The sequence below is a fragment of the Dermacentor andersoni genome, chromosome 1, assembly GCF_023375885.2.
Source record: "Dermacentor andersoni chromosome 1, qqDerAnde1_hic_scaffold, whole genome shotgun sequence".
NCBI lineage: Eukaryota > Metazoa > Arthropoda > Arachnida > Ixodida > Ixodidae > Dermacentor > Dermacentor andersoni.
Window position 1 is genome coordinate 362874404 of NC_092814.1, and position 9180 is coordinate 362883583.

Genomic DNA, 9180 nt, shown 5'->3' on the forward strand with positions numbered 1-9180 from the left:
TTTCCAATCTCAAAAAATTGTTGAGACCTCAGGAAAACGCGAAAACTTCCCACTCGTGTCAAGAGCACATTCGCTGTGCACCCGCCAGTGAAATCCCACGTGCCAGCATGGCGCCGGACGATAGACAGCGCTGTGATCGCAAAATGGCGTTTAGTTGCTCTTTTGGGGGGCCCATGGACGCTCAGGAGGCGAGAGTGCGTAGTGTTAAAGAATGTCCGTTAGGGGAACCTCAGAATAACATCGCCGTCAATAACAGAAAAAGAAGGAAAACAAGAGAGAGAGCTCGCCATGCAATAGGCTACATAAACATGCAGGGTGGAAGAAGAAAGAAAAAGTGAGTAGAGATTGAGGAGCAGTTAAATAGAGAACTAATAAGGGTGTATGCGGTTATAGAAACGCACTTAGATACCCGGAAATGCCCTAAGTGATTGAGAATTAAGTTTGGGAAGGGCGCAACAGAACTAAACTGGAAAGAAAGGGATGTGGATTCTGAACGCTCATACATCAGTTAGCCATATGGAAAAGAGGAAATTCAATATCTCAAGAGCATATTTGGTTATCATGCACAATGAGTGGAAAGAAAACTTGGCTGGGCGAAACGTATTTGTGGGCCGAAAATAATTGCAGAGAGGAGAATTAAGAGTGAGTGAAATGCCTAAGTGCTGATATTAGGGGTTCCGGGAATGACGCCGAAATTATTCTATTAGGTGACATGAATTCATGCCCACATACAGGATCTAGATGGGTATACCAACAACAAAGGGAAGTCAATGCTAGATCCTTGTGAGCAACATAATCGCGTTATCGTGAATACAGGGCCGAAGTGTGATGGAATTCCATCTATCTGATGACAGAAGGAATTTATGGTAAGTTGAGAGAAATGGTCATTAACGAGGAAGGGTACAGCAGCATAAGGAGATACCATAAATGCATCATTTTGAAAATGGAATATGTAGTTGGGAAAGAGAGCAAGGAGCGAAGAATGTCCAGTCCAAATTTGAACGCTGAACAAATAACAAACCTAGTCACATGACTCAAGGATGAACTTCCCTTACAAAAATCATTGCAGACTTGCTGCAGAAATTCTGCATACCCCGAGTCACCCGGGATGCAGAATATCTGAAGACAGGTGACAGACTTTCTGTCACCCCCTGTCACCTCCCAGCGCCCAATTTGTACACCCTTTCTGCAGAAATTCTGCATACCCCGAGTCACCCGGGATGCAGAATATCTGAAGACAGGTGACAGACTTTCTGTCACCCCCTGTCACCTCCCAGCGCCCAATTCGTACACCCTTTCTGCAGAAAGTCTGCTCAATCTGTGTAGCTGCAGGATACAGCATTTCTGCAGAAAGTCTGTCGAGATTGTGGTCACAGGATTACAGCATTTAGGCAGACATTAGAGAGAATTTCTGTAGCCCCACTATGGGGAACTGGCATGCATGCATGCAATAAAATAACAGACGCAATAGTATTCTTTGCACATTTTATTTGTCTCCGATTTCTTCCGGGCTGCTTGGTTGGGACCAAGAATATCGCTTCCAAGGAATGAAGTAGTGAGTACCGACATCTCATGTGTGTGGCAGTGACCGTCTTGCACACACCTTGTCGCAGCATGCAAATCAGATGCTTTGACGCGCTGTTCAGCCTGCAGAAGTGCCGCAGGCTCCCAAGTGGTGTAGATTCCTCTGGCTCACAAAATCCTGACATCCCTAAACAAGAAGAAATGTTCAGTTTACTGTAAGCCCTGCTGAAACTGTAAACTTGTGACATTGTGAAACGTCTCGTACAAACAGCTACATGAAGCTGCATGGTTGCACAAATACCCGATTATTACATTACAGGCAGTTAATATGTAAATGGAACTGGAGCAAACATGAATCTACAATAAAAAACTTCACACAAACGCACGCCTGTACCAAGTCAAATGCGAATTGCACAAGCAGAAAACTCGTTAACACATGATAAGCGTTCGAAAACCTAATTTATTTATGCGGTGCAACAAAGCCCTGCCCCAAAGGACGATGCATTGAAAAAGAACAGACTCCCTCTTTTTCAGGTGAGAAAACAATTTTTTCCATTAAAGATAGATACTGTTGTTGAAATCTCGGAACCATTTACAAATACACGAAAACACATGACACCCAACGCAAGAAATACAGGCTGTCTGAAGACACTATATAAATAAAAGAACTTGCATACAAGCTAAAATCTGGCCATGCGTCGTACACAGCAATCGGGTGCCATCTCGCGCAGCCGTTAGCTGTGAAGACGACAAATCGACGTACCTCTAGAAATGGCTATGCGATTTCTCGCTGAAAAATTACGTACAGAAATAGTAACTTTCCCTGCTTGAATTTTTGCGCCTATTCAAATCAAACAGTCCCCGGCGCAAGGAAACTTCACAGCAGAAAGCAAATAATCGATAGATTTTGGCAACATCACGTTTTAGGGCAATTTTCATCAAACTGTTCGCTAAATGCGCCCTGCGACAAGAACGAACATTCGAAAAGCACGATCATTTTTGTCACGTTACTAATCATCTTGTTATCCGTACAGAAATGCACACTTCACGCACCACAAGAATGCGCGTACGCGCCGGACTTACCTTTCTAGGCGTGCTCGGTAAACGAGTCTCCGTGACAGCTGCTGCCGCATCGCATAGGTACCGCAGGAAGGACAGTCTGTGCACGGTGCCTCCGGCGTCAACAGCGTAGAATTGCAGATGAACTACAGCACGTGATAGCACAACTTTCAAAAAATTCTTCCGCGCACTGTGATGGAATGCGAGCGCAGCGAGAGTACCATCGGCTTTTCATGAGCCGGTAACAAAGAAAGCGCGACCGGGTCATAACTACGATAATTGGCATCGGCACACCACACGAAAAACACTGAGAGCTACGTTATGCAGTCACAGGGGTTTTGGATCATTAATACACACAAAAATCGCCACAATTCCTCTCGGCACGGCATGTACACTACCTCATCGGTCGCCGTCAATGCGGCGTGCACATGGCGTGCACGCCATGTGCACGCGTGCACGCCGTGACATGTCGGTGACCAGGTGAAGACGGGAAAATAATCTTACCCGTGATTTTACCGGTGCTCGCGGCCAGCGCCTCCTGGGGGCCGGCGCCGAAAGCAACCACGCAGTCGGTGGTCGGATGGATGGTGTCGGCGTCGCGCGGTAGATATGTCCTTAAATTCAGGCTGCGGTTCGAGCCATAGTATAACTGCTGCATTTAATGTACGTTATGTAACAATTACCTTATTTCAATTAGTATTAAATAATTGATTTATATAACTGCCATTATCAGACTGTTCTTGTAGCAATCAGTGACAAAGTTTTCAAAATGTTAAAATGGCAAAACAGAGCGCAATGATAAAATGTCTCATGGTTCAGGATGCGCACACGTGTGTGTGTGTGTTTGTGTGTGTGTGTGCTTGTGTGCGTGTGTGATTCGTGGGTGGCTGAAAGGTGAAGCCGATTTAACTGTTATAAAATGTGTCATGTAGAATATATATATATATATATATATATATATATAATATGGCATGCATATTACATACAAGTCTACCTACTTGCCGTGCAGACAATATGCAGACAATCTGTAGACTAGCTCTACATGGAGGTGACTGGTGGGTGACTCATGGGTGACTGAAAGGTCAGACCTATTGAACCGTAATTATAAAATGTGTCATGGTTCAGAATATGTATATATATGCGTTTATATATAGATATACATCTACACACACACACACACTCGCTGGGCACGCATATTACAGACAAGTCTACTTGCAGTCCGCACGGTGTCTGCAGACATTGGGCAGACTAGGTCTACGTGGAGGTGACTGGTGGGTGACTCATGGGTGACTGAAAGGTCAAAACTATTCAACCGTAATTATAAAATATGTCATGGTTCAGAATATGTATGTATATATAGATACATATACATATTTACACACACACTCACTGGGCACGCATATTACGGACAAGTCTACTTGCAGTCCGCACGGTGTCTGCAGACATTCTGCGGACTTAGTCTACAGAAAGGTCGAGTCTACAGATAGGTGACAGGGGTGACTGATAGGTGACTCATGAGTGACTGAAAGGTCAAACCGATTTTTGTAAGGGTTGGCAAATGGCCAAGCAGAGAGTTGGAATAAGATAAGCTATTGCTGACAAGAAAAAGATCTAAAATAGACATGGTTTCCCCTTGTATCCGTGTTGGTTCGGTAACTAATTGTGTTAGGTCATGGAAAATAATAATATCAACAAAAGGCTCGGCAGAGCTGCATAAGGGGTCTGGGAATTTACTGTTCCAGTTTATGGACGGTACGTTAAAATCGCCACCGAGAATCATATTTGTTTCTATCTTACTGGTAAGAAGTTTGTACATTGTTCGCAAACTATTGCAGAAAAAAAATTCTATTTGCTTCGCTTCTGGCACTATTTAATTCGTATTTGATTAGGTCTCGAAAATTGCTATTCGCACACCTCTGATATATTAACCTTTTTTTTTTTAATCTAAAGCAATCTAAAGCTATTCTGCTTGTCCCCCACTTTGATGCCAATTTATAATGGTTTAGTAGCACTGCAGGCCTAGGAAATATAAGCCGGTCGGTGTACACATATAAAACATTTACCTTAATTTTCACTTTCGTCTGAAATGAAAAGGTAATTAAAGTGAAATTACAGCGCCGACGACTGTACGTGCACGGCTCATAAATCTAACACTTTGGCGTAGTTGGTCGTGTTTCAAGACCGGGACTAAAATAGCTTCTTTCCATGTGGATGGAAGGTATCCGGCAGTCCAAATAGCGCTGAAAAGTGCCAGCAGCGTCATCTGTCTGTCAATGTGCAGGTTTTTAATCGCGTCATAAATGGTTCTGTCAGCTCCTGGTGCAGAGTTCCTACAAACGGCAGCTCTCAGCTCGGCAATGTTAAAATGACGGTTGTACGGTTCAGAAGATCGGAATTTACAGTCCAGTGATTTAACCTCCTCTATACTTGCTTATATTTGAGAAATGTTTCTGAGTAGTGTATGAAGCTTGATACACGCTCGAAGTGTGTGCCAAGGGCGTCCGCCTATCTTCCACGCTACTCCCTTCGTTATCGACCAAGGGCAACAGGTGGATTTGCTGCTCCTTTAGCCTTCTTAGACCATTCCATACTTTCGCATCCTGCTTGTAAGAACTTATGTTTGATAGAAACCTCTCCCAGCTTCTTCTCCTAGCCTCTCTCCGCGTCCTCCTTCCCTTGACTTGGCCCGTTTAAATTCAACGAGATTGTCTGTAGTCAGGGATCGGTTCAGTATACTCCATGCTTTATTTTGTTTCTTCCGCGCCTGTTTGCAGTTGTCATTCCCCCGAGGCACTCGTCTTTTGCATGAGCCACCACTCGTTTCTGGAATGCATTTCTCTGCTGCGTCAATGATAAAATCGGTAAAATGCGCTACTGCGCCATCTATACGAAGTTGGCGGATAAAATCCCGTGATAAAAATGTGGATTCTTTAAAATGTTCCCAATCGGCAGAGGCTAGTTTCCACCTAGTGACATGCAGAGGAGGGTCATGTCGTCTTACTAAATTCAGAGTCACTGGAAAGGGGTCACTTCCAAATGGGATTTTGAGAGCATGCCATCCTAATTCGGAGAGAAGCAGAGCCAATTGACAGATTTATTGATGAATATGAATGATAAATATTGTAATAGGATGGCTCGCTCCTGCTAAAGAGGCATGAACTGGAGTTTACTAGGAAATTTCCTATTAGCCGGCCTCTCGTGTCATACCGGGAGTCTCCCCAAAGAAAGTGATGGGCATTAAAATTTATCCGCCGGCCGTTCCTTCATGGACCGTCAGCACGCGGCAGCGCGATCCCACCATGTTCGCTGGCCTTCGTAGTGACCAGGTTGATGACTGGCTGGACAATTATGACCGCGTGAGTGAGTTTAACCGGTGGGATGATATGCACAAGCTTCGCAACGTCGCATTCCATCTCACTGACCTTGCCATGACTTGGTTTCTTAACCACGAGAGCACCTTGCCTGACTGGGCGGCATTTGAACACCAGCTTCGGCAGATTTTAGGCGCCCCCAACGTCCGCTCTGAGGTCACCAAGAAAAAGCTTGACGGACGCATGCAGCTTCCCGGGGAAACATACGCCTCTTATATCGAGGACGTCCTCGCCCTTTGCCGCCGTGTTGACGCCACCATAACGGAATCTGATCGTGTTCGTCATATCCTAAATGGCATTGCCCACGTCGCGAACAACGCAGTGGCGATCAAGAATACGAATACCGTTAACGATGTGATCGCGACTTGCCAACACCTGGACGCACTGCAGGCCATCCGTTTACAACCTGTCGCATGTGACACGCCTCCTTCCTCGGATGCGGACCTGTGTATGCTGATTCGGACTCTCATACGCGAAGAGCTCCAAGCGTGCGGCCTGCTCAGTACTCCCGTTCTCCAGCCTCAACCTTCGGTTCCTGGCCTGCGCGACATCATCAAAGATGAGGTGTCCTCCGTGACCTGCGCTGCGAGCTGTGTCCCTCCTTCGCCGACGACCTCGTATGCACAGCTTGCGGCTATGCAACCGGCGTTCGTTCAGACTGCTCCTCCTGCTCCTACTACTGCTCCCAACCATCTGGCGACTCTCGCACCCCGTACGCCTGCCACAGCATTTTACACTACCTGGCCTACGCCCCGCCCCATTTGTTATTATTGCGGTATTCGCGGACACATATGGCTTTTTTGCCGAAGACGACAAGAGGACGAACGCCGTGGCTACGATGTTTATGAGTGAGACCCGTTGCTTCCTCCGAGTCCCGACCAGCGCCGGCTTTTCCCACGTTGACTTTCTCCACCTATACCGAAGCGCCTCGCAACTCCGTCCAGGGCACCGCCGCTTGCCCTCCCCTCTCCGACGCTCGACATCACCCCTGCAACCGGCCACCAGCACTTCTGACTACCGACCGGAAAACAAGATGGTGCAGTTTTTGGAGGGAAAGCTGCTTGGCTTGCACAGACTACAATTCTTCCAGCGTGCCCGGAGAATACTCGTGTGTGTAGAAGGTGTACCAATCCTAGAATTGATTGATACGGGAGCAGCTATTTCTATTATTCACGCTGACTTGTGCTCTCGTCTACGCAAAGTTACTACACCTTACAATGAAGCTTTTCTTCGTGATGCAAATAATGTTGTGATTCGGCCATCGGCGCAATGCACCCTTCGAGTTTCGATCGACGGGATACGCCACCATATCCAGTTCGCAGTGTTGTCTTCCTGTGCTCACATGCTTATACTAGGGTGGGACTTTCTCTCTTCGGCGTCTGCTTCCATCTCGTGTCGTCAACGCCTCGTTAACTTGACAGAGACCGACAATTCTGATGACGTGTACGAACCGCGCCTTCGTTTACGAAGTGCTGACGATTGTATGGTGCCACCTGGCCGCAAACAACTCCTTCTAGTTAACTCTGACATCACCTATGGCGATGTTTTAGTTGTACCGTCAGCCCGGTGCCTATCCAAAGGAATTGCTCTGGCACCCAGCCTTGTTCGCTTCAGCAACGGCACGGCCACTTTGGCTGTACTCAACACTACCACTGAGCCAGTACTGCTTCCTAAAGGCGCTGTTGTCATGTGCGTCTTGGACACTCAGCCTGTTTCTGTGCTTAACTCGACTACTGCTGTTTCACAACCACCCACAGCTACAGATGCGGTACCTGCTTCTGTTCTCGCTAGTGCCATCAACACCGATCTAACGCCACAGTAGACGGGCGAGTTACTGCCGTTCTTATCCAAGCATAAAGACTCCTTCGACGTCCACTCTACTCTTCTGCAACAGATTTCTGCGACGGCTCATCGCATACACACAAATGTCACTTACATCGTGCGCCGGTGGCCATATCGCGTTTTTTCCGCCAAACGCCAGATCATCGATACCCACGTTGCCGATATGCTGAAACATAGCATAATCCGTCCTTCCTCAAGCCCTTGGTCGTCACCTGTCGTTTTGGTGCGTAAGAAAGACGGCTCAGTACGATTTTGCGTACACCACCGTGCCTTGAACAAAATAACTCGCAAAGATGTATATCCACTGCCCCGAATCGATGATGCGTTAGATTCATTACAAGGCGCTGAGTATTTCTCCAGCCTTGATCTACGCTCCGGATACTGGCAGATCCCCACGCATGAAGCAGACAAGGAAAAAACTGCCTTTGCCACACCCGATGGATTTTATGAATTTAACGTAATGCCTTTCGGCCTGTGTAATGCTCCCGCCACATTTTAGCGGATGATTGACACCGTAATACGGGGCCTAAAATGGAAGACTTGCTTATGTTACCTTGACATCATCATATTTTCGTCGACCTTCCATCAGAGCTTGCAGCGCCTCGACGAAGTCCTGACATGCCTCTCAGCTGCTGGCCTTCAGCTGAATACAAAGAAGTGCCACTTCGCCAGCAAAACCATTACAGTACTCGGACACCTTGTCATCAAGGAGGGCCTTCGACCCTACCCCGATAAGATTACCGCTGTCCTCCGCTTCCCCAGCAGGCTTCAACGCGCCAGAGACTTGCGTAGCTTCCTTGGCCTACCTTCGTATTTCCGGGGCTTCATACATAACGTTTCCACCATTGCGGCGCCGCTCCATCAACTCCTTCCTTCCGGAGCTCCCTACGTATGGTCGGATGAATGCCAAACTGCTTTTGACGCCCTCAAGCGTGCCCTCACGTCCGAACCTGTGCTTTGTCATTTTGACAACACCGCACCCACTCTTCTTCAGAATGACGCCAGCGGCCATGGTATCGGCGCTGTTCTTCTGCAACGTCAGAAAAATTCTGAAGAATGCGTGGTTGCATACGCAAGTCGCACGCTAACAGCTGCAGAGAAAAATTATACTATTACCGAGCAAGAGTGTCTCGCCGTTGTTTGGTCCATCCAAAAATTTCGGCCTTATCTGCACGGCCGCCACTTTATGGTCGTTACTGATCACCACGCCTTGTGCTGGTTAGCGACGCTAAATAATTTAACGAGACGTCTCGGCCGTTGGATACTTCGTTTACAAGAATATGACTTCGAGGTTACCTACAAGTCTGGAAACACCAGGATGCCGATGCTCTCTCTCGTTGTCCCCTACCACCGTCTTCAAACGCAGGTTGCTTACCACCTTCCG

The 9180-nt window shown here is 47.2% G+C and overlaps 1 long non-coding RNA gene across 1 annotated transcript; it reads right to left on the reverse strand.

Annotated features, from left to right (window-relative positions):
- Positions 1–1471: 1471 nt before the first annotated feature.
- Positions 1472–3029, reverse strand: LOC140215385 (uncharacterized). The gene is made up of 2 exons (XR_011892341.1): positions 2608–3029; positions 1472–1711 (listed from the first exon to the last, which is right to left on the reverse strand). It is a non-coding gene; the product is annotated as an uncharacterized lncRNA (long non-coding RNA).
- Between the last annotated feature and the right edge of the window lie 6151 nt (positions 3030–9180).